We start from the raw sequence: 27,397 nt of genomic DNA on the forward strand, positions 1-27,397 counted from the left end.
AACACAAGAGGCCCTCAGCTCTCATCTGTCTGCCCAGCTGTTGGACAGGACAAGTTAAAAAAAAAAAAATAAATAAAAAAAACAAGTGTTGCATAAGCCCCCTCCCTTCTCCAGATGACACATCTCGTTTCAACACAAAACAACTGTTATATTTGCTTATTACAGTTATTAGTGAGTCAATTGTTTTGTTATAAGTATAAGGCTATTGAAAGAAATTTGCAGGACACTGAGCCCTTTCAGAGGAAGATTCTTGACCCAGAAGGAGTGTAGTTGCAAAGGTTTAAATGCATTATGACTAATGAATTCACATGATAAACCAAAATAAACCAACTTTATTTTGAAGAAAGGATGGGGTTTTTCCTTGGAAAAATTGAATTTTTTTCTCATAATTTTACAACTTTATTCTTGTAAAGGTATTTTTACTTTTATGGTAGCCCTAATAATCCGTAGAAATTCACTGCAGACGTAGCGGTGGAAATACGCCTTAAGGCCAGCATTTGCCTAGAACAGATTCTGTACTGTGAGGGTTTTTTAAAGCCAGCCTATAGCCTCTACTGGACATGGGTCCTGTCTAGGAAGGATTTTACCTATAGGTAGGCCACTTTCTCCAAAACTTTTGAGTGAAATGGCAATCTGGAGATGGACCTTAAAGCAGCCGAAGTTTTTAAATCAGGCGTTGAACAACAGCGTGGGACTGTACCAGAAGACAGAATTATCTCGAGAACAGCAAGAACTAATTGTCCTATGCTGGAAAAATTCTGAGCAATAAATATAAATGTAAAGATTGACTTAAAGGTTTAGAGAGAAATATAGTTGAAAAACATAGAATAAATACAAGAAAGGGTCCATGTAGAAAACATGAACATTACCCTCATGGAGAAAAGGGTAGAATGTGAAATAAAGCATGCCTCTTGCTAAAATATAGGTGTGAAAAGAACAGCTAACTTTTGAAATCAAACAGGAAGAAAGAAAACATCTGGCTGGCTGAAGACTCGTGTAAGAATACCCCAGCGTACAGTTTAACCTTCACATTAGCAACGCTATAGACTGATCAAAGCCAATGACCTACTTCCTCTTGCCTAATTCAATCTAAGCCAAATTTACCTTGAGGGAAGAGAAAAGGGAGTCCCGGAGACAGGAGGAGTCCCTGAAGGAAGCACTGTGTTTGAGGAGATGCCGCAAACATCAGCAGAGGGTGGAAATGAGGAAAAAAAAATCCACAAAAACAAGTGTGACAAAGGTACCTTGAGTCCCCACACCGACCCTCAAAGTGCTGTTCATCAAACATTAACGGGGAGGGAAAATCCCATTGAGGAAAATATTGTGCTTGGAGAACAGAGATGATGAAAAGCTCCCAAATGCGTCTGACAAGAAGTAAATATTGAATTGAAAGATAAAAAAGGTGATTGATCTTCATTATTTATGCTGCAAAGAGACAAAGAAACCTGATAGTGCCTGAAAGAACACACTTTATCTGCCAGAGTTTTCCTGAAGCTTCCTCCCACTCGTAACAGGCCAAGGTAAACTCAGTTATTTCACTGCTCCACTGACCCCAACATGGAAAAAAAATGTTTCTCTGTTTTAGAGTAATCTTCCATTATCATTTCTCAGTGCCTAATGAAATGGCAAACACAATGAAATGTTTTTGTGATTGCCACAAAGAGCATACAATTTCCATTCATGCGGCAAAAAACCTTATTGCTATCTTCTCTTCATTCAGAAACTCAATCTGCCAAACAGAGTCATGCTTGGTATCCTCTGGGAGACTCTGATGCTGCATTTCAGCACCTTCAACAGGAGCTCTGTAGGCAGTTATCCTCGTCACATTAATTCAAAATATAGGCTTAATTGTGTTTGTGAAATAAGTGACTTGCATGGAGCTGACAATGCAGCCACTTGGGCAAAGAAACACGCCAACTTAACATCAACACTGATGTGTCGGAAAGGAGTGCATTAAGGAATGTTGCATGCCTCCATCAATCTCATTAGAAAGTATGAAGCTTCTCCAAAAAAGAGAAAAGAATAAACAAAGAGCAAAACATTTTACACTTAATCCCTCTTTTTGTAACCCTTGTGCTATCCTAGGCACTTTAGTGTTGGGAGTTGGGTAATCTAGACCCACTAGACAGTCTTCTGAACTTTTTTTCTTCAATTATTTATGAACCTCACTGGTGTCCACGGATTACATGAAATTTTCCACCTTTATCCACCTTTGTTATGGAAGAGAGAACACGTCAATGTACGATTTATGTAATAATTGTATATAAACTACACAAAATACGGGTCTAATGCTTCATTCTCAATTGACCAAAAATTTTGAACAGCTCAAAACTGAATTTGTGTGAAGACCCGTCGCCCAAAACCCTCGATGGACATCTACACACCTCGACGAATGACGAGCACAAGAAACACTTGTGACCGAAATGTCAAATGGGGAAAATGTACGTGTGACCACGCATTTAGGGGAGGTTTGCAGGTGAAGCTTGCAGTTACCTTGAGGATTAAATGGCCAAAAGGACATCATAAAAATGTTGTGCGTATAGTATACAAGAATCTGGAAGGCTAATAGAAGTTGCACGCACTTATGGCGTACAGGTGATGCTGTTGTGCAGTGACGTTACGCACACTCTAGTCATTATTAAAGGGTGAAGCCCCTTACTGAATGGGCTTAAATGCACATGCATGGGGTGTGCACACGATACACAAGTGCCCATAGGATTGTTGTCTAATTTCTTCAGTTCTAACAGTTGGGCTGCACGCAAGCAACATGCACTTATTACATGAACAGCACTAGCAGGCTCCTTACACAGTGTGCAGAATTTAGGAGTGGAAAAAAAAGATAAACTGTATGACACACCAGCGTCTCACCTACTTCACCCTTACCTACCTCTACGTGTTGTTTAAGCGTTCGTTATGATCTGTCACCCCCAGCATACCTGTAGAAAAAATGTGCATACAAATTTTGGTTCAATGGGTTAACCAAGTGGTCCACAAACCTTTGTGGGAGTCACCCATGTCCCTGTACAGGTTTGCCTAGTTTTTTTTCGTCCGAAGACAGCCCATGTCCACAAGTAAGGGCAGTCGTAACTGAGGCGTTAATCTGAAAAATACAAACATCCCTGCAAATGTTGCTCCTTCCTGTTGTAAAAATAAGAGCCCATCTCTGTTAATATTTGGAAAGCTCCACATACTGACTAAACAATTTTCAAACGTTATGCTAAAATAAATAATAACGGTGAATAAATTTGACTGAAAATCACATTTTTTAAAAATTGTTCCATAGAATCAAACAAAACTCATCTAAACAAAATCATGGCAGAAAAAATGTGACTACTGGATCGTGTGTTCTTCATCTTTCATCACTGGTGTCCTCAAACCTGTAATCAATCAGTCTGCCTGTTGACAATGACCATTTTCACTGAGCTGTTAAGTGACACTTTGAACATGGACCAAAGAAATAACAGAATGTTTTAAAGAAAAAATTACAGAAAAGCAAGTAAAGATGAAGAATATGACCATGTTCCTGACACTACAGCTGCACAGATTATTCAGAGGACTTCGGTCCCCAGGACTGTTGACAAACTCCCTGGATGTAGCTGCTAGAAGAAAACTGACAGTTAACAGGAATGGAAACCAAAGAGCCCAGAACAACCTCCAAAGACATTTAAAATGAACTCCAAGGGCAAGGAACATCAGTGTCAGATCACAACATCCATCTCTCAGCCACAGTGGACGCCATGGTAAATGAAGGAAGACACGGCCGATGAAAGCAAATCATGAAAAAGTGAGATTTGAATTCGCCACAATGCATTTTAACAAGCCACAAAGCTTCTGGATGAATGTCTTTTGGACAAATTAGATCAAACTGGAGGGTTGTTTTTTAGTTTTTGGTACCATTTATGTTCGGAGCAAAAATAAAACACATCAATTGAACCAACAAGCACCTTGTTGAATCAACATTTAACTGCTTAAGATTCAGGCAGGTCCCAGCTGACCTCCATGCGCTCATGTTTACAGTGTAGGTGTGACGAGCACAAACACTGGCTGCAAGGGAAAATGGAAAAATTGACTTAGGGGTTAGGAAAGCTAGCTCAGTTTCCAGTAATGAAATCTTGAGTAATTACTTTTATCCACAGTAAAAAAGTTAAAGACCCACTCTGATTTTGGTGTTTTGAACGCATTTTTGTGGCATTTTTCTAATTATGAAGGAAATACTGTAGAAAATTAAGCTCATATTTTGCATTTCTGAGTATTATTTTATTCAAATCTCTGTGAATCAGGAGCAGACAAAAACCAAAACAAAAAAACGCTGCAAGATTGTATTTCTTATGTAGAAAATAGGCTGTTCAGGCACCAAACTCCCTGCTCTGATCTATTCTGATGCATCCACTTGTACACAAATAGATCCATTTACTTCTTTGTTTTCCTTGTTCGAGCTGGCATCTGGCTGGGGGGGGCAGTAAGATAGCGGGAGAGCGTGTAAACCGAGAGGTCTCAGTGATGGGCAATAAGAAATGGGGCGGGGTTGCTCAGCGCCAACAGTCCCACCCAGAACTGGCAATTTCTAACAAACCACTGGTGCTCTGCAGAAAAATACAGATTTTTTTTAATTTGCTTTGTGCTATTTTTTTAAATTTGCTTTGTGCTATCTTAGATGACCCCACCCTTACTTTGACGTGTTATTCCTACCATGACAAAGGTGGATAAAGGTGGAAAGATTTCATGTAATCCATGGACACCAGTGAAGATCACCAATCATTGAAGAAAAAAGGTTCAGAGCACTATCTAGTGGGTCTAGATGACCCTACTCCCAATGTTAAAGTGCCTAGGATGGCACAAGGGTTACAAACAGCATAATCATAATTAAAGGACCACTGGGAACGCTTTGAAATAGATCAAAAGATGACCGGAATGGGTAATGAAATAATAAACTACGGGGTGAGCATTCTGCTTGTTTTTAACCGTATGTCTATACTTGCACAGGCAAGTTTCTTTACTTCACCGTAAGAGGAAACACTCATTAGCTGCAGCTCATTTTGTAGATCTTCATAAAAAAAAGGTTGAAGGTAAAATAAAAAAAGAAAAAATACAAAAAACATAACTAACGCACAAAAAAGTAAAGAAAAGTAGTCGAATGGCTGATGATGGGAATGAATAGTTTTTATCTGAATAGCAACTGTCTGATCATTTCTGACATCAAAGGAATGAGATTTTGTCTGATTTACAACCGTTCTGTTGTTTATTACAGCTAATCGAGTAAGGCACAATTCCCTGTCATGACACTATGAGGAACTTGCTCTAATTCTGGTAATAAAGGCATGCCCTATCTTCTGTAAGGCAACCTCTCCAGTTTGCTTCAACTCTTCTTCACCCCTAGCTCGTAACTCTGCAAACTGCATGCCAGGGAAACTGCCTCTCTGAGGATGGCAGTGCCTCCTCGCTAGTTGGCATATTGGAAAAATCTCATAATTTTTGGATACACGATGATGAGGTTTGGTGCCTAAATTCATGGCTCCCAGAAAATGGATTCTAATATCCTTGGTGATCAAGTCAAAACTGATGGATGGATCTCATTTGACTGGGACTTGATATTAGACTGGGAGTGAGTGCAACAGCTTTAATTAGGCTCTGACTTTTATGTCACAAAAGCAAATTTAAAATGTGAATTTTGACCCGATGGTTTTTGCCACTTTTATGAAACTCAGTTTCCCTGGTTTGAGCATTCGTGAAGCTGTGAACCTGCTGAAATGCTGCAGTAGAGTGACGGCAAGGAGCATGATGAACATCAACTTGTTTGCGTTGCTACGGATTTAAAATGTAGCCCACTTAACCTTTTATCTTTACCTGTTAAACAGTTTTAAAATGTATATTTTTTTGTTATTTCATTGTTATTTGAATCGAAGTGAACTATACCATTATAAAATAATTTCAAAATGAAATAAATTAGTTATAGACAATACTGGAACATACCATTTGGATTGAGGATTGATAGGTTTATTTTACCACTATGTGAAAACAACCAAGTGCATCGCAGCGGAAAACACACATGTGATGTCAGCAAAAACTGATCAGTCCATCATTCCAGTCCAATGTGTGGAAACACTTTGAATTTAGCAAAGTCATGGGACCATACAGTGTGCTAGAATGTTCCCTTTAGATTATTTGATGTGGAAAAAACAACAGCGGGCTGAACTTTAGGAAACTAAAATGGTAATGGATTTGACATTCATTCTTTTACTTGTTTATTTGTAAACATAATTAATTTGCACTTGATTATCTTGCAAGAAACATAAGTTATCTGGAAAACTGGATGTCGTAGATGGATTTTAAGTCAGTAGATTGGAAACATTTGGCTTAACTCTATAAGTAAAATTAAATATGAGCAAATTGGTCACAAATTTGTACAGTAAAACTTTATAAAATAGAGATTATAGTTGCAAAAAACACAATATGCAAGCGCCTATTCCAAGTTCCAAAAAAGCCTCTGCTGGTTTCAAAATGCTTTAATTGTTATACAGCAGCATTCATTTATTTGCAGAGCTGCCTCATCATGCAGAGCCCAACCACAAATCTTCCGTTCAGCTTTTTCTCACATTAATTTATCAAACTCACAACTGGAACTTTTCCATATTTATTATAAAAATCTGGGCCATTCGTTCCAATGTTCCCTCCTCGTTCCCTTCCCTGTTAGCCAGCAAATCCCCAGACCACCACCACGCTCTCTTTTACATCGCATCTATGACATTTTTCCCCACCCCACTTCCCAGAGTGTTGGATCCCTCTGCCCAACGGACTGATCCTTCCAATCAAAAAACGAAAATCACTCACTTTTTCATCTAACGTGTTTGAATGTGGTGTATTCGTTGTTGGACATGAATTTTACAGGACAGTGTTGCTCTGTCTTCCTCCTATCTCCGTCTTCTCTGCAACGAAAGTTGCTGCGCTGTTGCCTGCTTGGAGCTAAACGCACTTCTGCTCCCTCTCTGGCCAACTGTTTATGGACTTTGATTATTCCCATTTTGTTTTACTGAGCGCTGTGCTGTCAGCATCAGGCGGGCCAGCAGTAAGGAAGCGCCATTGATTGTTTTCAGTTTTGGGCCTAATTGAGCCAAATGGGAATGGCTGATGCCAGAGTTCAGTCTCCCCCAGTGTTTACATGCTAATCCACCAGAAAGGCATTCATTAGCGCCTTGCTGAAAACTCCTCCAGACACGCTATCCTATACACACATATATGCTCACATTTTGTATTCATATTGATAAAGGATTGAAACGCTCAATGGCGTAGGCCTGTAGATGTTCTTTACTGCCTCCACATCGCAGAGCTCATGTTTCCATGTCTGTGCCTTTAACGCTACTCCAGCCTCATCTTTGCTGCTGTTCAAGCCGCACTGCTTTGTAGCAAAACAAGAGTATGGCGCAATACTTGGTGTCTGAAGCGCCAAGATTCATGCATGTGATGTCCTTTCTCAGAAATGTTAATTACCGTCAAGCTTTTTGACACAAGAGACACAGAAGCTCTGCAATCATTTTTTCTTTCAAAGTCAATCTGCGGTGCCTTTTCTTAGTATGCACACTTGTTTCTCAACACTGAAGGACATTTTGTTTAATTAAATATGAGCATGTCAAGATGACCAGTTTTCTGAAAAGTTTATGAAGAAATAATGCTTCAACTCTCCTCCTTCCTGACCGCCTCCATATAGTAGTCTGTTCCAACACAAGTTGTTGTGTTAGCTCCGCGCCTTTCAAAAGACAAAGATGAATCTTTGTTTCTGCACAGCTGCAACTTTGTCGATCACCTTCTTTTTTTTTTGTACATTAAAATAATAAAGGGAGCTTTGATGTGCATGTAGAAAAGCAGTTAAGCACAGCTTCTGGTCATATTCTTAAGCCTAAAATCATTAAAAGTAGACTTCAGGATTCTCTGGTTGGGTTGATTTTCATGGTTTTATTATTTATGGAGAGTTGTCTCAGTGGTGCAAATCTTTGACACCATCAGACTGCCATGGTCAAGGGTTGACAACTACACCTTTGAAGCCAACTGCCCCAAAAGATTCATTATTCTATTTTTCAGTCCATGTCATTATGTTTATTTTCATGGAATTGACTTGTGGGTCAACGTATCTGTGGTGATCCACATGACGGTCTTTATCCAACTGAAAGTTAATATTCAGGAGTCAACGATTACTTGGTCTGTTTGATTGATACAGGTGACTTAACTGATTGGATGCCTTGTGCGCCGATTGAATTGTCAGCACTCTACCACTGACAATCTGGCTGAAATGACCAAAAATAAAAAATAAAATGGAACAAAGCCAAATGTGACACAGGTAGATTCTAGTAGATCACATTCGGTGTAAGGAGCAGAACAACCAGATACAAGTCTTTCAAAAGGTTTATTGTCCTAGTGTACATTAGTGTCCAATCTCCGGCAGTCCAAATGCTCCAGGATGATTAGAGGAGCATGCAGCCCAATCCCTGTTTATATGGAAGAAGGGTGGGTCGCACACCCATCTGCTGCTGTCAGTCACGTCCCTTCTCCACTTTCCGGTTCCATTGTCCACTGGTTTCACTTTGCTGTCCCAGTCATGTGGCCGAGCCCAGACTCTACAATGTCCAATTCCTGGGGCTGGCATGCTTCAAGCACCACTACCACCACCTCTGCTGCTGCTCCAAAACACCGTGCATGCAGCCTCCGTCTCTGGTGCTCCACAACACCACACGTGTGGCATCCGTCACTGGTGCTCCAACACCGCTTATCCAGCTCCTGTGGTGTGCCTCTTTTTTCCATTCCAAGTCCAGCTGTTAATCCTTTTTAAAGGATCAAAACTCCAACCCACCTTGATCCCACACACCTGCGACTCATCAGCAGATTTGCCATGAGCCATTCAAGAGCCCTTGGAGTTTTAGGTTGCACAACAGGATCAATAAAAAGATAATAAAAAAAACATGAATGGCACAGGTAGGAAAATCACCTTGTTACACAAAGATGTATAACTTTCATTATATATGAGAGCATGGGGAGCCAGTTTAGCTCGTGCTGGTTTACGGCGCCTTCCGTCCGTGAAACCAGGGTTCGACTCCGGGCTGCTCCCTGTTCCCTTCTCTACTTCTGTGCCGGTCCCAAGCCCGGTTGCTTTGAGAGGGTTGCGTCAGGAAGGGCATCCGGCGTAAAACATTGCCAAGTTTACCATGCGACTTGTTTGCTGTGGCGACCCTTAATGGGAAAAGCCGAAAGAGAAACAACAACATATATGAGACTTTGTATTCATGTTCTATACATGCTAATCATCTTACCTACTTGCTTTAGAAAAAACAAGATCTCTGTGATGGTGGAAGACCATCACATTACAAGCCATCTAAGAATCGGTAGGAACAACCTGCCAAAAGGTCTCCTGTGAGGCAGAGAGGTTGCCAGTTTGTCCAGATCTGGCATCACGAAGGATCAATTCTTTAAAAATGTGTTGGAGAAAGTGGTTGAGGATCTGTAGCTGTTACCTTGTCATTACAGTAGTAGGTCTACAACAACAGGGTCAGGGTTAGGAGCTGTGTGGAAAAACGATCCTGACTTTACACAGTTTATCAATTACTGCTGATAAAACTGTAGACCTCTGGCATGTGATAATAAAACATCGAAGGGACTTCAGCACAGTTTATCCTTGTCTTTACTGGAGGAGCTTGAAGGGAATCAGGCTGAACTGATACTGCACGCTGATGTGCGCCAGCTGAGACGCAGCAAAGTTTGTTGACCAGCTGCCTTAGATCTGAGTTTTTCTGCAGTCATGTAACGGGAACCTTGAAGGACTTATCTTCTGGGTAAAGGAATCTTAAAGGAGCTCAGCCACTATTAGAGACAGGCTACTAGAGTAGCGAACACCCGTTAGACCGCACGTTTACTGAAAAGTCTACTGGAGGCTAGAGTGTGGGATTTTTGATCACCGCGGTGATGAACCAGCAGGGGTCGCGGTTAACCGCAACTGCAAGGTGATGACCTCATTACCGCGGTGATGCGGTTGTCGTCACACCCCTACTGGAGGCTGGCTACTATTGGAAGATATATGGTAAGCACCAAGACCCGAAACCTGCAGAAGAAGCAAGTGTAGTCGCTGGAGTGGAAAAAAAATCATAAATCTGGGTAAAACTTTTAGACGCAAATAATGTTACTTTAAAATTAAAGTGTAATAATTATGTTGTAAAAAAGGCAACAACAAAATAAATAGGAATATTGCAAAGTAATTAAGTATTTCAAATGTGGATTAATTGATATTTTATTATAATACTCTTCATGGCCTCTAATGAGAACGCTGCTTTCCTTTCTTCAATCCTTACTATAACAGCATTACAGTGTGGAAAAAACCTGTGTTGAGGCTGATTCCAGCTGACACAAGTGCAAGTGTGATATCAGGTCCTACAGCAGGACTACAAAGCTGGGGGGTACAGCATGTGATCTGAACACAGAGCTGCACTGAGAAAGTTGATGGCGTAAATAACGAAGCATCTGTTCTCATCTTTTTGTGCAACGCAAACTCCAGGATTGTCGACAAAAACACAGCTGCACAACAGTTTCGAGATGCTGCCAAGGCCTGGGAGGCATTTCCAACCATTCCCATGACCATCGCTGTAGCACATAAAACGCCACCTGCAACTTCGTTCCACCGCTGTCATCAAGGCTGCGGGAAAACTCATTCATAATTTTGACTGATATAAAAGAAGCGCTCTGTTCCAGCAAAGTCCTGCAGCTAAAATGACTTGAAGGGAAGGACAAAGTGTTCGCACAGTCCTCATAAAATTGCAGTGTTGGACCAATAACCAAGAAGATTTATTTCTTGCATAGAAACTCAAAAAGTGAGGAATGAACATTTGAGATTCCTTTTGAGAAAATATTTGTCTTGCTTTTTTGCAGTAAAATAAAAATGCCAAACCTGTTCAACCTATTAGTATTTCATCATTTTGTGTTATAACATGCTCCCTTACTTGTGAGAATTCCCTGTTTGATTGATGGAGAAATCAGGGAAAATTCCTGTATTTAATATATTTATTTTGAACAACAAAAAAAAGCTAAGCTAAGAAGTTTGACCTAATTTGGTTGTTGTTCAATTTCATACAATAGAAGGGCTCCTCCAAGGAAATTTGTTAATACATAAATCTTTAATGTTGCAACACATACGAGAATAAAAACTCATGAAATGCTGAGTTGTGTTTTGTGAAATAATGAGTAAAAATCCATGGATTCCACTGTTGCAGATCCGAAATGCTCTGTTGAAGAAAAGGGCGTCCTTTCTGACTCTGAAGGTGCCTCTGTTGTTCCCCAAGCTACTCATCTTCGCATAACCTTCGATTAAAACTTCACGTCAAACATGCCTCTATTTAAAAAATGAAGATGTGGCCGATTGTTAGAGTACTGCAACACGATTATACAGTGTTGATTATACAGTGTTCCCCCTCTTTTATGACAGGAGTTACGTTTTGAAAATAATCTGATTAAAACTCCTCACTACACACTTTATTCACTTTTCTCAGTCGGACAATAATATTTTCACACTTTTCTCTCTCTCAAAGTTCAAACATTCATAGGAAAATAAGTCCAGTATTGTTGAATAAAAAAAACAGAGATCTGATCGGAATTGAAGATTTATTTGGAGATCTGCACATTTTTGTGTAGGAGACACGGGATGGAGAAGATTGACAGCGCTGTGTTGTCAATCCGGACGCAAAACACAAGACCCTGTAAAAAAAAAGAAAAAAACATGTAAAAAAAAAAAAAAGATTGCACCAACAAAATCTGCGAAAAAGACAGTAAAAATTGGACCACAATATAGTGTACTCAGGAGTGCTATACTCCAGAAGTGAAATATTTATTCTTTTGATAATTTTCTAACTTTTCAGCTGAGTGCATATGACTGTAGGTCCTAATGGCATTTTCTGATAATAATTGGAACAGCTTTACAGTTAATTTAATTTAGATTTATATATTTATGGCACTTTTGTTCTGAACATTAGCAGCTGTTTAGTTTTATTAGTTATTCGGCATAAATTGAAAAAGCAACACCAGCTAGTATTAAAGAGTTCAGCACATAAAACTTTGAAAACATTTTATTGAATAATTTAAGTTTCCTTTACCTTTTTTTATCTTTAATTTGATCATAATACATTCTGAGTAATCTTGTTTTTTTTCTTTTTGCTCTAAAACTGTGAAAACCTTGAAATTGACAGTTTCAGATCTATGTTGGAGATTATTGACGGCAGCCTGTTACAAACCTTAACCCACTAGCACCCAGAACCCTGTAAACAATGTAGAAAAGTGGACCACTAAGCCCATTTCTGATATTTTTCTGTTACACTGATGTCACCATGGGTTCTTACAGGTTAAAGAAGTATGACAAACATTGTTCATGGTCGTATGAGGCATCAAACTAAATTACGTTTGATGAAATCTCTGGATTGCATTTACGGATTCATTAATGAGATCAACAAGAGAAGCAGGAGTCTAAATTTGACAGGTTGCCATGAATAAAGTAGTTTTTTTCATGTTCGGTTAAAACACTCGAGGCCCACAGAGGACTATGAGACATATTTAAATCATGTATGATAAATCCACACCAGCAGTGAGCTCAGGGGCATCCATAAAAAAGGCTGTATTTCACCGCTCGCAGAACACTCCACCCGAGAGCCAGTATTATCATGAGAGTGAGTGATGCAAAGGAAATACAATGCTTGCATATGGATCACATGATTAAGATGCCATTTGCCAGGCTGCAACACTGACACATACTCCAGGTGGGATGGCAGGTTTACGCCACCTCTGCGTGCCCAGCATAAATGTCACTCAATGGTGCCGTCTGATTTGATTGTGTGAAATTCTGGGAGGCAGAACGAGTGGCGGAGCTTCTGATACGGGGGTTGATGCATCGAGATAATTCACTTTACATCTTTTTGATGAACCCCTTTTGAGCACACTCTTTGTTAAAATGAAAAATCCCTTTAATAAGGCAGCCGCAATGTTCATTATGTCATTATGTGGGAGTGCAACATCTCTTCTTTCATAAGTGGATTTTTCTTCTTTGACTCAGTTGGCAGACATTAATAGAGCAGAGCAGGCAGCCAACTTCAGAGGGGATAATTATCCTGTTGGTCCGTCCTTGCAGAAAGGTGTGAACACAGACTCGGATAACCTGCGCTGCAAAGGCAGAGACGAACAATTATCATAACATGCGTCTCCGCTGCCACCGATAGAAGGACCCCTTTAATGGGGGCGATTACTGTAACCACGAACAATTTAACCTGATCGACTCAATAGGTGATGGGACTTTAATGCTAGAAAAACTGTGTCCACCTGAAAGGTTCAAGCCAATATTGATTATGGCAGAATTAAACATTTAAGTAATCACTGCACTTAGCTAAATGATTGTGTAATGAATAATAGATAAGATGGAAGGCAGACAGGATAATAGATGGTCTGGGGAATAATATCTGGCCATGTAATATTCAGCCACAAAGGCTCTGCCTTTTGCTCCCCTGGTATTTTTTTTTTTAACTCTACAGTGTCTCATGAATCAGGGCATTTGCCTACAGCGATGCTGCACACACACTCACACACCATGCTGAGGGATCGTTGGGGATTTAATCAATTCACATTACTCTTGTGAAATGCTCGATGCGAGAGCAGCACTTATCCCCCAAGAGTGAGATGCTCTCAGGCTGTTTGGTTAAGTATTGCAAAGAACATAGATTTTCTTAACAAAAACATAGTATGCTCTGTTCTAATGCAAAGCGCAAAGTACAGTTGCAAACACAGAAAACGCAACCAGATGCAAAAACTGAAGCCTGTGTTCAGCGTCTCACAGACGGAGGGGATTGAGGTTTCTGTAAGCGGTTGCTTGGCACTAGAAGCAGAGGAGGATGAAACATTTTGTAAACCAGTTGCAAGCAGGACGAAATTTAGAATAGACTTTATTGTCATTGTGACATGTTACATGCACAACAAAAAATTCAGAAAGTATACAAAACACACACAGTTTTATAATCAATTTAGGCAAGTTTAATACAGCACAAAAAAGACTACTCTCATGCTAGTCCACCTATTGCACATTTCTTGTTTAAGCAGTCCTGTTGTGTGTTTGTTTCTATCATCACCACACTCAAAAATAGTTTTTTTGTCTCTTTGTTTGTGTTCTGCTGTCCTGAAGGTAACAGTTCAAACAGAGTGTGTTCTGGGACTGTTGTGTCCCTGAGGATGTGTTAGGCCCCTCCTAAAACAGTGGGAGTTGTGCCGTTCAAGTGGAATGGGGAGAGGACAGTCGTCATACAAACAAAATTCACAACAAGCTCACTGTGACGATAACTCACTAAATTCTACTAACTCCAACTATGTGAAGAAAACATACTGGAACCTCGATGAAGCAACAGCCAAATACAAGGAAAGAAAAAGGATTCTTAGTACATCAGAAATTACTTCGCTTTGCTCAGGCTCTATGAGCAATAGGGTTTGGGTTTTCCAAATAAAACACAGTATTGAGCTCCTTTTCTTGAAATGAAACAATGATATAAGGTGCTTGGACAGGTTTTGGTCTTTTTAAGCGTTTAGTACTGGAGATACCACCGGCGACACCTATATAACACACGCTCCTTGACCCTCCGTAACTCTTAACGGCGTAAAAGGAGTCCAAACTTTTTGCCCAGGGGGCCAGATTTGATGAGGTGAAAAGGGCTGAGAGGGAATCATTCGGCCTGCATTCTTTGAACCTTTATATTGACATTAAATGCAAATAATCTGTTTAATGAACATTTATTTGCAAAGGGATTTTATTTTTTCACAGAGACCAGATTAAGTCTAAATAATTTCAGTCCGGCAACTCATGCAGTAGAAAGCTTTATTTTCCATTTTTTGGCATAATTTTGTAGTTTGGCATAAGGCTCCGTTCAGATACAATAAAACGAGATATCCATAAAAACTTTGGGTATAAAAGTAACCTTTAACAGAGCTCACAGGTGGAAGCCGGGGAGGAGGGTGGAACGACAAAGTCAGCGCTCACGGAAATGGATGACAGAAGGCATAGAGCACGCCCCCGGTTCTTTAAGTAGATCACGGAAAAGGTGAGTTCATTGGGCTGAACCGTCAACGGGGAGGTGTAAACAGGTAAACGCACTGCTGAGCGGCCTGCCTGAAACTCTCCCATTCTCGTTCATTTTTTTTTTAAAACAAACTTACTGTTGATTTAATATTTGAAGACCAAAAACGGAAAAAAGAAAGTCTGGAAATTTATTTTGAATAGTATTAAAACTTTATTCATGTGACATGTTCTCACTATTGCTAATTGCAAACTTTTATATTTAATTTACATGAAACAGAAAGTAACACAAATAGTAATCGGATTCAGAACTACAAACCCCTGCGGTTTTGCTCACAGAAACAAATATCCTTTCTTGTCATTTGGCCCTTAAGCGTCTGACGCTTGTGTAGACGCTCAGGTTGTTGCCACACCTGCTGTAATGTAATTTAGACAATGAGTCAAGATATCGTAGACAGTTTTTAGAATGTCCTGGGGGCCGCACATTGATTATTTATGACAGGAGTCAACGGGCCGGCAGAGTTTTGAATGTGGGCCACATTTGGCCCTGGAACCGGACATTGGACATGCCTGGTTTTCACAATTAACATTAATCACATGTTTCTGACCTGGGGGGGGTTGTCTTTGTTATCATGCAACACATTTCCAACATACAGTGTTGGCATAGCACAAAGCCGCTCTTCTCTACGTTAGCTGGTTTACACTGATAGACTAAAAACATTACCTTTAGAACTTCCTGGAATTACATTCATTGCAGAATTGGTTGAAGAGTTACACATCCTGATAAAACAGTTTTTCTTTTATTTTTACACCAGTTTTTAAATGTACTTTCTTTTTCACTGACAACTCCTCATTTGAACTTCTTTCACATAAGGAATCTGAAATTTTGGCTTCCAGATAAGTGGGTTAAACATCAAGGAGGGAGCAGGAGTTCAATAAAGCCCACCTTCACACACATGTGCTGACTTCACGCTGACTGGAGCAGTGTGTGGGAAGGACACCTCCTTTAATCGCCTGATGTAAATGGGTCTGTTGTAAGTTTTCAACACGGCGCTGTCACACGTGATAACTCCAGCCATGTCTCTGTGTTTATCATGTCAAGATGACTTCACTTCTGTCCCTCTGCAGCCCTGCCGTCTCTGTCATGCACTTTGTTTCGTAGCCCCTCATTTCCTCCGTGGGCAGGGGCGAGACCGCTTGGTAATTAGTTCTCGGGCGTGCTCTTGCTAAATATTCTGGCTTAATGAGGAGCCTGCGCGGTACCCAGCGGCCTGGGGTTCATTTCTGATAGAAATCTGCAGAAAAATGCAATAAATAACCGAAGAACTGTAAGAAAGTGGAAGTTGGGGCAGACTTTGAAATGCACATCAAAAGGAGTGATTCGTCAGCAGTCAATAGTATTTCTGGAGAGAAGACCTCCCTCTCTCTCTCTCTGCCTTTCTGTGTCTCTCTGTCTCACTCTCATTTAGCTACATGATTGCTTCCCTCAGCCCTGGGGACCGATAACAACCACCAAGTCTATTACTTCCCACAGCACTTACTCCTACCAATATGAAACACTCGATAACAACAGGGCCTACCTCGTGTTCACTCCTATAGTCTATTAGCGAGACACCAATTCTATCCAACAGCATGTGTCGATACACGAGAACCCCAGAGTAACATTATCTACGCTGAAATGACTCACGGGAGAATCGGCCTGATCAAAATGAGAGTAATGAACAATTTTTTTTTTTCTGGGGGACGCGTGAAGGAAGTTTATAAGGAAAAGAAATAACGAGCAAAACAAACAAACAAGCACAGCAGGGCTGAGTGGAGAGGCGGGCTCGCACATTTTTCAGCTGCTCTTGCAGCGATAGGTGATGGAGGAGCAGCTCTGTGGTATCGTATGCAGGTGCATTCCCGGAAAGACTGCTGTGCGGCCCCCGTGATCTAATAGCCAGCCGCTGAGCACCCAGATGCTAACCGTCATTTTCTTCTCCAGAATCCAACAGGGCGCAGTGCTTCGTCGCTTCTTAAGGGCTCAGGTGTTAATTTATGCTGCTAAACCACTTTTCCCCCTGACTGAACAATCTGACCCTGATGCACCGTTTCCCATGGTGAAGCTGCACCTCCATCCACAGGAGTCAGGCTTTACTCCTCAAAATGAGACTTCCCACATTCCCCCACAGGAAAAAAACAAAACAAAACAAAGCAAAAAACAAAACAGGAGCAATGAAATATAATGAGGTGTATTTGACAGCTTTGGCATTGGTTATTTTCATATCAAGATACAGTAGTGGGCATACATCCCAACCTTCAGCAGGTTGCATCATGTAGCTGCTGGAAATTTGATAAAGCAGCGGAGAGATAAAAGCAAAAAAAACATGCTTTCCTGTAAAAGTTTTTATAAATATTACATTAGATATGAATACATTTTTTGGGTTAAGGTGTCTATCATATAATAATACAATGTCCAATTTGAAACAGTGACATACTTAGACATTAGTTTAAAGACACACTCTAATCATCTATTGATCCATTTTCAAAGCACTCCCATTGGTCTTTCAATACTGTTTTTACCCAAAATCCCAAAACCTGTGTAGTTTTAGAAGACCTAGTTTCTGCAGAGTGACAGTAGTTCATTTGAACTATTGCCAAATAAAGAAAAAAAAACACTTTTACACTTTATTTTCTACATAAATGTTCTCCAGGACATGTTAAAAACACAATTTTCATCGGAGTGGGTCTTCAAAAGATGTTTATGGGTTTAGGTTTTGTGACAATTTAAAATTTAGGATGCGACTAAAAAAGTACTAAAACACTGCATAAACTTCTACTCAACTCAAAACCTACAAGGAGTTGATCCAGTGATACTTTTACCTATTTGTTCATTTCACTGAAAGACCAAAGATTTGTGGTTTCACATTTTGCCAAAGATGCTGATGACCTGAACAGATTTCAAAGCACAGAAACCAGTGGGTCACATGATCACACTCCTTTTGGAGTCAGCGGGGCGTAATAAAAAATAAAACAGCCCTGGTGGTGGAAGTTTATGGTGTAAAAAAATTGGTCACAAAGAAAAATATTCATAAGAACATTTGATCGACAGCAGCTTATCGTGTCAACAAGGCACCTGCGGATATTTCAGACCCAGAAGAGGGGGCAGACATGCCACACTAATCATTAGATGTAAAAAAAAAAGGAAATGGTGCATGTCTTTTAAAATTGGTTGATAAGAGGACAAAAACGCCTAAACTAACTCAGAGCTAAAGAAGGCTAACTTGTTGCGGCTGCAAAAAAGATCAAATTAGATAAATAAATAGAAACGTCAGTAGGATCAGAATACCCAAATTTCTTTACCTTTTTTCTTTCTTCCTAACTATTGCTACAGTCACCAGTCATTATAGCCACCAGTTTGCCTTCCTTATCTCCCAGTTGATTTCCTTTTTTCCATCCATTTCGGGGTCACCGTGCTGTCGGAGCCTGTCCCGGCAACTGCTGGGCGAAAGCAGGGTACACCAGGAGGGGTCCAGGGGCTGGAGCTGTTATTGCACCAAAAGTGTCAGGACGTCGCTGTTATAATCTGTTTTTTTTATTTACATTTATTTAGTAGAGCTAAAATATCACGATAATTTCCCTGCCAGGGGATAAATAACATTCTAAAAAGTTTGTTTCTATCGTAGAGTAATAAATGAGGTTTAAAGGGCCTGCTCACTCAGTTGACCCAACGTTTCAGGACAGGATATGTATGCCTGTGACCCCGTGACGTAGTTTTGACGGTTTGTTTGGAGAAACAAAGACAAATCGTATTTTAAACAGACCCAAAAAACGTTAAGCTAAATTTTATATTTATTTTTTATTTTGTTCACAATTTTGTATTCATGCATATTTCTAAATGATAGTTACCTTGCCCCATAGTAGTGTGATGACATGAGGTTGCAGCTTATAATTTTAACAAGACAAAAGGAATTCTAACAACTGTGCAACTGTCATTGCTTTAGCCTTTAGTCAGGAAGGATTTGACAAGTTTTTGTTGCTAAATTGTTTAAAAAAAATCCCTTTTATTGGACTCGTTTTGGAAAATGAGATCAGCTTTTCCTCTACCATTTTAATCTTAAAATATTGAAGAAAAAAACCATCATATCCATGCTTTGTGAAGGATAGAGCATGGTTAATTGATGATTACAAGCCTTTGCATCAATTGTTCAGATGAATGCGTAGAAAGTGGATACAGGTGGACGAAGAAAAAGCAGCTGGAGGAAAGCAAGGCCAATTTATTTGAGGTTGAGGGAGTTTTTGGGGCAAATGCTTTACATTTGTTAAATGGACATCCACTCAGCAGTTCATTATTAATGATCTGCTGTCTCTCAGCATCATTCACTTCATTGTGGAGCTATGTGCATGCACAGTAAATAAACATGAAAGCTCCTTCCTCTCAACCTGTCACCTCTGATGGGCAGAGGGCACTTAGTTGATGCACCTGAGGATTTGGAGGAGAGCACCTGGGGGGGGGGTAATCCTGAGAGACATATATTCTTGCTTCTTTTTATTCCTGAAGTCTCTAAAGGCTTGAAGCTGCCTGACAGGCGAGAGGGCCTCACACACAGGCGAGCGGCCGCAGGTGTCACTCAACCCAAAGCCTTTGGACGCCAAAAATGAAAATGGAGGAGAAATGATGTTTATAATTCATGTCTGAGTGAAGGCACTTTGTTGTCCTTCTCAGCGGTCAGCCAGGGAACAAAGGACTCGCAGCTGAAAGCCGCCGCCGGCTGTGGCATCTCCCTAACAGAGCCATAAAGACGGTCATTACATTCAGAGCTGTTTGGAAACAGATTTCATTACATTATCCCTTTCTAGGTATTTTCTGCCTGGCGCCAGCACCAGTACTGCAGCCTGTGTGTCTGTCATTGAAGCACTTGGGCCAGAATGGAGGGGAGGGGGGCTCAATCAAGAAAAAAAAAAAAAAAAATCAATAACACATCAACACTAAATTTGTTTAAAATTTCCCTTCTCCCTTGAGCCTGGGTTTTGAGTGCGACATTAGCTGGTAAGGTGACACCATCAATCGCACTTGTTAGGAGAGGAGAAACGTTTGTGTGCAATGACCACAATTCTTTTGTTGTTTTTTTCATTTTTATTGAAATATTTGCCCAGGTGGGCCTGCTTTGTCTGCCCAGCTCCTTTTACAGGAGATGCTCTGACCAGAGCTGGAATCGATAAAACCCAATTATTGCAGGTCAACCCGACGGTAGCTCTTGAGGGATTGTAAGGTGGTGGAGTAAAGCATTACAGGATGATAATGCAGGGGGACAATAGGAGCTTACAGCTCTCATCACAATGCCTTATTATTGACCATGCTCCAGCCTATCATTTTCATTCATCCATTGATTACCCATACCCTGGAGCCTCAGCAATAGTTAATGTGCTAATGTGCTGTATGACTCCAGCTTGAATGAAGCCGCTATTACACTTATCTTCACATAAATGGCTTCAAAAAAACGAAGCACAAAGACTAGTGGTAACCTTGAAAAACATAACAGCGCGGCTGCATTCGAGAACACTTTGAAATTCACGGCAAATGCCACCAACAAATCAAATGAACTGCAAGTCAACAGTACTTGCTTTGAAAAGGATCCTCCAGAGGAGGATATAACCAAGGTCACAGTCCCGGGAGCCGCTGGGTTCACATTCAATAGATGGAAATTGCATCACAGATGACTGATCTGCTGCAAGTCACAAGTGCCAACAATAGTTATCCTGTATGCAAGCAATCAGCGATTGCACACAACCTTGAGGAAATGGTAGCCGGTGTGTTTTCAGGTGCTGTGTGTGTAAACGGAAAAAGTGGATGAAAAAGGGTGGTGGCGTTTCGGCATGAGGGGGAGGGATAAGTGGTCAGTATCTGTCAGTGTCACCCCCAGATCTGTCCCCATCCAGGAGAGCTGGAAGAGCCGCCGTCAGGTAAATCAAGGAAGACTTTTACTTCTCAGCTTAATGGAAGCGCAGGGTGGCCTCCAAGACATCTTTGCATTCACAGGAGAAGGACTTTATATTTTACACTTTCAGTACTTCAGATTTTCTGTCCAAATAAATTAAACTTTCTGTTGAAAACTATGCCTAAGGACTGAGTGATTTGTCTCCTTGTTGAAAGGCAAGTCAGCCACATACTTGAATAAAAGAGCAAAGGTGCAGATAGTAAAACAGAGCGCAGCAGAGGACTTTCTCTCTGTTCTGAGGTGCTTAATCCTCATCAATTATGAAAACAGGACTAAAGGGGGAACAATATGATGTTTTACAAGGATGGAGCTGCTAGGAATAACTTTTTCCCCTTTTTCAAATATCACGTAGAAAAGTCTCAAATGTCAACACTGAATAAGACATCCATTTATTTTGCATGGTGTCGGGACTTTACCCTCAGGTGGAAAATGTCACAGCACTGACTGAATGCTGGTCTCTTCTGTGGCGCTCAGCGAGCTGTAGGGAGGTTACAAAAACAGAAACAGGAAGTAGAACTCCTGAAAAATATTAAGGCAGTTCACCTCATTTATGGTAAATAAACTCCCAAGGTTGAAAAGGTTTCATTATAATTATTGGAAATTCTAACATACTGGCATTTTGGAAGTGGGCAGTTTTCAGTAGAGAGAACAGTCACTGATGCAGTTTGTGGTGTAACATTTAAGACAGAAAGTGTAATTCTTGCGTAGCATTTAAACATGTCAACTTTAAATCAAATGTAACAACTTAAACTCATTTGTTTGTCCTAAAAAGCATCACCTTCTTAACTGGAAGGAAAAATGACTTTGTTAACGACAATTTATCAATCATGTGCTCATTTTGAAACCTTTTTTTGTTCTATTAAAGGTCTTACTTACATAAAAACTGGTAAAACAATCCTTTTAAAGCAGAATATTTACTCTTTTGAACTTAGGTGAAAGCTCTCAGAATTGTTTTTGCTTCTTTGTGTCTGAAATTGAATTATGTTCTCTATAAATGAGATTGTTTTAGATCTACAAGCACTATTTTTTAAGAGGGGGATCTCTGACTTTCTTGAAAACGCGACTTCAAAACACATTAGATCTTTCGTTTATAGCCGGTATATTTACTTTGGACCATAAAAGAAACCCAATATTGAAGTAAATAGTTTACACATCTGAAGAATAAAATGCAGAGCATTAATGGAAATGGGGAGCTGAAAGTGCACAGTTTCTCACTTATCATTCAACAGCCGCTCTATTAGAATCCAGTTGGGTTGTTTGAAATTAGAGTATCAGTGTGATAAAGGGAGGGCTTCTTTTTTAAAAATAAATGGCCTTTATGTTATGACTGAATGTGCAGATCATGCACAAGTTTCAAGAAATTCACACGTTGAGCATCTTGGCTCCTTTTTTAAGAAAATGCATGCACTTCAGAGAAACGGTAGGCCCTTATTCATCGTTTGTTTCTTCAGATTTTGCTTCATTTAGAGGCTCCTGCAAAATGTCATTATTTTATGGCAATGACCCGAGTAACTCTATATAAAAAAAACAATTTTTAATGATGATTTGATTTAAGGATAGAACTTGTCTAAAGCTGACTGACCATGAAACATAATTTACCTCATATGACCTTGGGTAAAAATAAGAAATGATCATTTTTTGGTGAACTTTCGTTCATTCTAATCACCTGCTAGAAATTTAAGAACAGGCAAAATATGGAGTGATAATTCTGCCACAACATTGCACACAAAACTTTCTAAGTTGCTGGTGAAAATATTAAATTTTTGCTTTGAATAATTATTTATTTTACTGTCAATAATTTTTTTGCTTTCAATTATTTTTTTTGCTTTCAAAAACTTTTTTTTTGCGTTTGCAAAACACGTTTTCGCGTGCGTTGTGTCAAATCACGCTTTTTTCCCATCTTTGATTTTGCTGACTACTCTTAGCTTCTTAGTTTCAGTTTGATGTGACCAAACTGCCATCAAACAACCCGCTGACATGTGCAGATTCTAACCAATCAGGTGTCTCTGTCTCATATTGATGGTGCTTGGAGGCAGATATGGACTTTGCGTCGCTTCTTTTTGAACGGGGATCTACCGTTTTCAACCATTCTGGCCGTTTCTCTCAGAGTAAAACCCAGAAGGAGCAACAAAGCAGCTAAAATAATACAGGGTTTAGTATTTATTTATGTCAGTGTAGTGACCAACGTGTTTAAAATGTCTGCAGCAGAAAAAAAAAATGTCAAAGCTCCGACTCCGTCCAGCAGGAAATAACACTTTTTAAGATTTGAATCTGAACCATTCTTTTATTTTAATCAAATGTTGAAATATTAAGAGAAAATAGCATTTTTTATGACTGATTTTTTTAAACTTTGGACAAACGCTCACAAGTTCCAAAACATGAGACACTGTGAAAATGAACGTAAAATTTAAAAATGCTTCTTTTGTTAAATACACTGAGTCTCCTTTGGTGAGCCATCATTCTTTTGCTCATTCTTGCTGTTCATCTAATCCCAAACACGTGTGCAGCATAAAATAATATTTGCTTTAAATCTTTTATTGTTTTGTTTTAACAAACAGTTCTAAAAGAAAATCGAACTTTTTACAAATATTTTGCTCCAGAAGATTCATATATCACGAACACAGGCCTGTTGATTTAGTGTCAGTGGATAAACTTTACAGTTAATTTACAGTTTCAGGAGATCCTCGGCCGTAAATTCACAAATCTGACCAAATAAAAATTAATCAATGCTAAAAAAGAAAAAAAGAATGAATTATTGTTAAGTGATAAAAAAATAAAAAACGTCTTCATCCGAACAGACAAAATTGAGGGTAGCTCAGCAAAGTCAAAGATAGGAAAAAAGTGAGATGACACACAACGCATGCGAAAACGTTTTTTGGCGCTGGAAGTGGCAGTCATATCACACTAAGTCGCGCTCAAAGTGGTCAGCAAAATCAAAGATAGGACAAAAGCGAGATTTGACACAGCACGTGCAAAAACATAGGTTTTGCAAACCCCAAAAAACGTTTTTAAAAGCAAAAAAAAAGTTTCTGAAAGCAAAAAAAATTGAAAGCAAAAAAAAATAGAGCAGAATAAAAAATTATTGAGAAGCAAATATTTAATATTTTCACTTGCAACTTAGAAAGTTTTGTGTGCAACGTGGTGGCAGACATATAGACATATCACTCCATAGCAAAAACCTAACAAAGGGGGGTCACAACACTGTTTCCATGACAACAGCAAAAGCAGTGTGACATCACAAGCTAATCACCATATTAAACATAACAGAAACCTAGTCACTCATGTAGAACTTGAACTTTGAAGCTGCAACAGACCTATTTCACTTGAAGCTGGAAAAAAAGGGAAACATGAAAAAAAAAAGGGGAAATGAAAGGGAAAATGGTTTGAGTCTCTGTGGGAGCAACCCAGCAAAGAGCTGGAACACCCAAAGAGCTTAAAGTGACACAAATGTCCCTGAATGACAGCATAAATCTCTATGATGACAAATAACCTCTTTGAAGCCTGCACCGCAGAGAACAGGATACCTACTCTGTATTAAAGAAGCAAAAGAGTCCTTGACAATGTCAAAGAGGCAGTTTTAGTCATGTGAAACTTTAAGAGAGGGGGAAAGTGCTTATATAAATAAATGTGTCATGTCTGCTTACTTTATATGACTTTACCCACAAGCTATCAAAGATTAAACAAAGGCACAGGAGCTGATATTTACACATCTGTTTAAATACATTCCCATTCTGTCTGTGTGGTGTAATTACAAGCCAAATGAACAGAATGAGCACATTGATGTGTTGCAAAAATTGAAACCGACTTGTGGAGAAATGAGCAATTTCCCTGTAGACCAGTTGGATGTTTTGCGAGGACGTTGGTGGCTGACCTGTCATCAATCACTTTCACAGCAGCACAAACTCAAAAGCTGAAGGGGGCGCAGCATTCTTCACTCCATCATTTCGCCTCAAATCACAAGAGTCAATGTGACTCCTTGTACATTGTTGCAAGTTAAAGTCTTTATGGGCACACGGAGAGCTTTCCACCGTCGTGGCGGCTGAAGGAGCTTTTATTGTTAAATGTCAGCGAAAGCTGAGATGGATGCTCGTCATCCTTGTGAAGAAGGTCAATTTAAAGACTCGGCCAACCACACGAGGAGGTTTTTGCTCTGCTAAAAACATGCTTCTGCATTTGAAAAGGCACATTAACATTTGTTGGAGATGGAGCCAAGACATATCTCAAATCCGTAATTTCTGCAGATTCTCATTTTACATCATTTCTGTGCAATAAAATGTTGCCTTATACCATTTTGTTATGCATTAATAATAAGAGAATGCCTTTGTTTTAATGTCAAATTCTTGATGTCGCATTGCAGCAGTTGAAATCTGGACTTTGCTTCAGTCAAAACCATCTGGATTTTGGTTTTCAGCTATTGTTTCAGATCAACTTCCTGCTTTGTGACCCATTTTTCATTGAGCTCACCTGTCGGTCCAATGGCCTCACAGCTGCTGGAATAGTTTTGAGAAGGTTGCGGTTTACTTCATGACCCCAAACTGCAAAGACTGTACAAAAAAACAAAAAAAAAAAACCCATATAATAATACCTCACCACCACACTGAAACAGGCATGACTTCTTACGGCTGCAGTGATGTAAAACTTGGAAAATTTTTGGTGACTGGTCTGCATTTGAGAATTATCTGTGCATCAGAAACATTGAATTCAGAGAAAAACATGAAAGTTGTTTTTTTATTTAGTTGATCGTTGATCCCTCTACTTACTGTTAATGCTTAACAAAAAAAGGAAACTTGACACCACAATTGTAAAAGACAATTGACTTGATATTTTCAAGACACTTGAGACGTGGTTTAGACTTGATGTCACTGGGAAATCTTAGCAACACAGGTATTTGACCAAAATGTTTTTCTATTTTGAAAACTGATATTTTGCTGCATTTTCTGTAAAGCCACCAAAGCCTGAGCCATGTGGCAAAATCACTACTTTATATTAGTACACAAACAGTGTCAGACAATTAAAAAGGTAAAACCTTAAAATGACAAAGTGAAAGAATGTGGAATTCACTGGATCATCAGCAGACTAAACCAGCAAGAACATCAAAAAAAGTAACTGAAACTCTGAACCAACATACACTGAGGGACAATTGAACGGAAAGCAAGTGCAACGATGACAAACAAGAAGCCAAAAGGGGGCAAAGTCTGCAATCTTCACATTGATCAGGAAGCCCACACTGACATAGTGCCAATTGCCCTGTAACCCCTGTGCTATCCTAGGCACTTTAACATTGGGAGTTGGGTCATCTAGACCCACTAGACAGTGCTCTGAACCTTTTTTCTTCAACGATTTTTGAACATCACTGGTGTCCATGGATTACATGAAATCTTTCCACCTTTATCCACCTTTGTCATGGTAGAGAGAACACGTCAATGTAAGGGTGGGGTCATCTAAGATAGCACAAGGGTTAACACTGTCACTGGCAACCCCTAAATAACTCTTCAATTGTTAACGCGATCAGCGTAGTCAGCTGATTCTGAAGCGACATGCAAAGCTGCATACTGGTTAATAAAGTTGGTTAGTGCTGCTTTCTCTGTGACAGAATCAGTCGATTTTCATAGAGTGCATAAGGACTTCATTACTGAAATTTCTGCATTTCAGCAAAAAGCTGCTTTTCTTCCCTTCAGAATCCGCTGGACTTCTGTTAATTCTGTAAACAGTTGAATAGTTACGGTAATCGGAAGAATTTAAACACTGCTCTGGTATTCAATTCAATTCAATATAATTTATATCGCCCATTATTACAACAATAGTCGTCTCAGTGGGCTTCATACCGGTAGTTGTATAATAAAAATAAAATCAAAAAGAATACAAAGTCATGGAATTCAACAGTTAAAGGCTAAAATAAACTACACAGACTAAACTGAACAGGGTATCCCTGGCCTTTCTAGGTAAGGAAAAACTCCTTAAAAAAAAAAGGATTCCATAAAAAAAGAAGATATTAAAGAATTAAAGGGTAAATGCACCTGAGTCCTCCAAAACGAAGGTAAAGAATTTTGTGATTTGAAACAGAATCTTTGCGCCGATAATCAATCATTAAGGACTATGGATCAGCAACAATTGCTTAAACCCACATTGTAAATTATACAGTGGAGGTTTAATCAGACGGTTTTTATTCATTAGGACCTCAAATTCAAACTGCTAAAAAGTTGCGGGTGGGGGTCTGCTCTGTCATTGAAATCAGCTGGTTCATTTATCTGTTCCATGTTTCCACTCTTAAAATTTTATTCATCATCCTGAACATGTTTCCTTTAGCAGCCAAAATAATAAAATACATTTCCTAGGAACTAGAGTTTATATT

Source organism: Oryzias latipes, chromosome 3 (genome assembly GCF_053564925.1).
Source record: "Oryzias latipes strain Hd-rR chromosome 3, Olatipes_Hd-rR_3.1".
Classification (NCBI taxonomy): Eukaryota; Metazoa; Chordata; class Actinopteri; order Beloniformes; family Adrianichthyidae; genus Oryzias; species Oryzias latipes.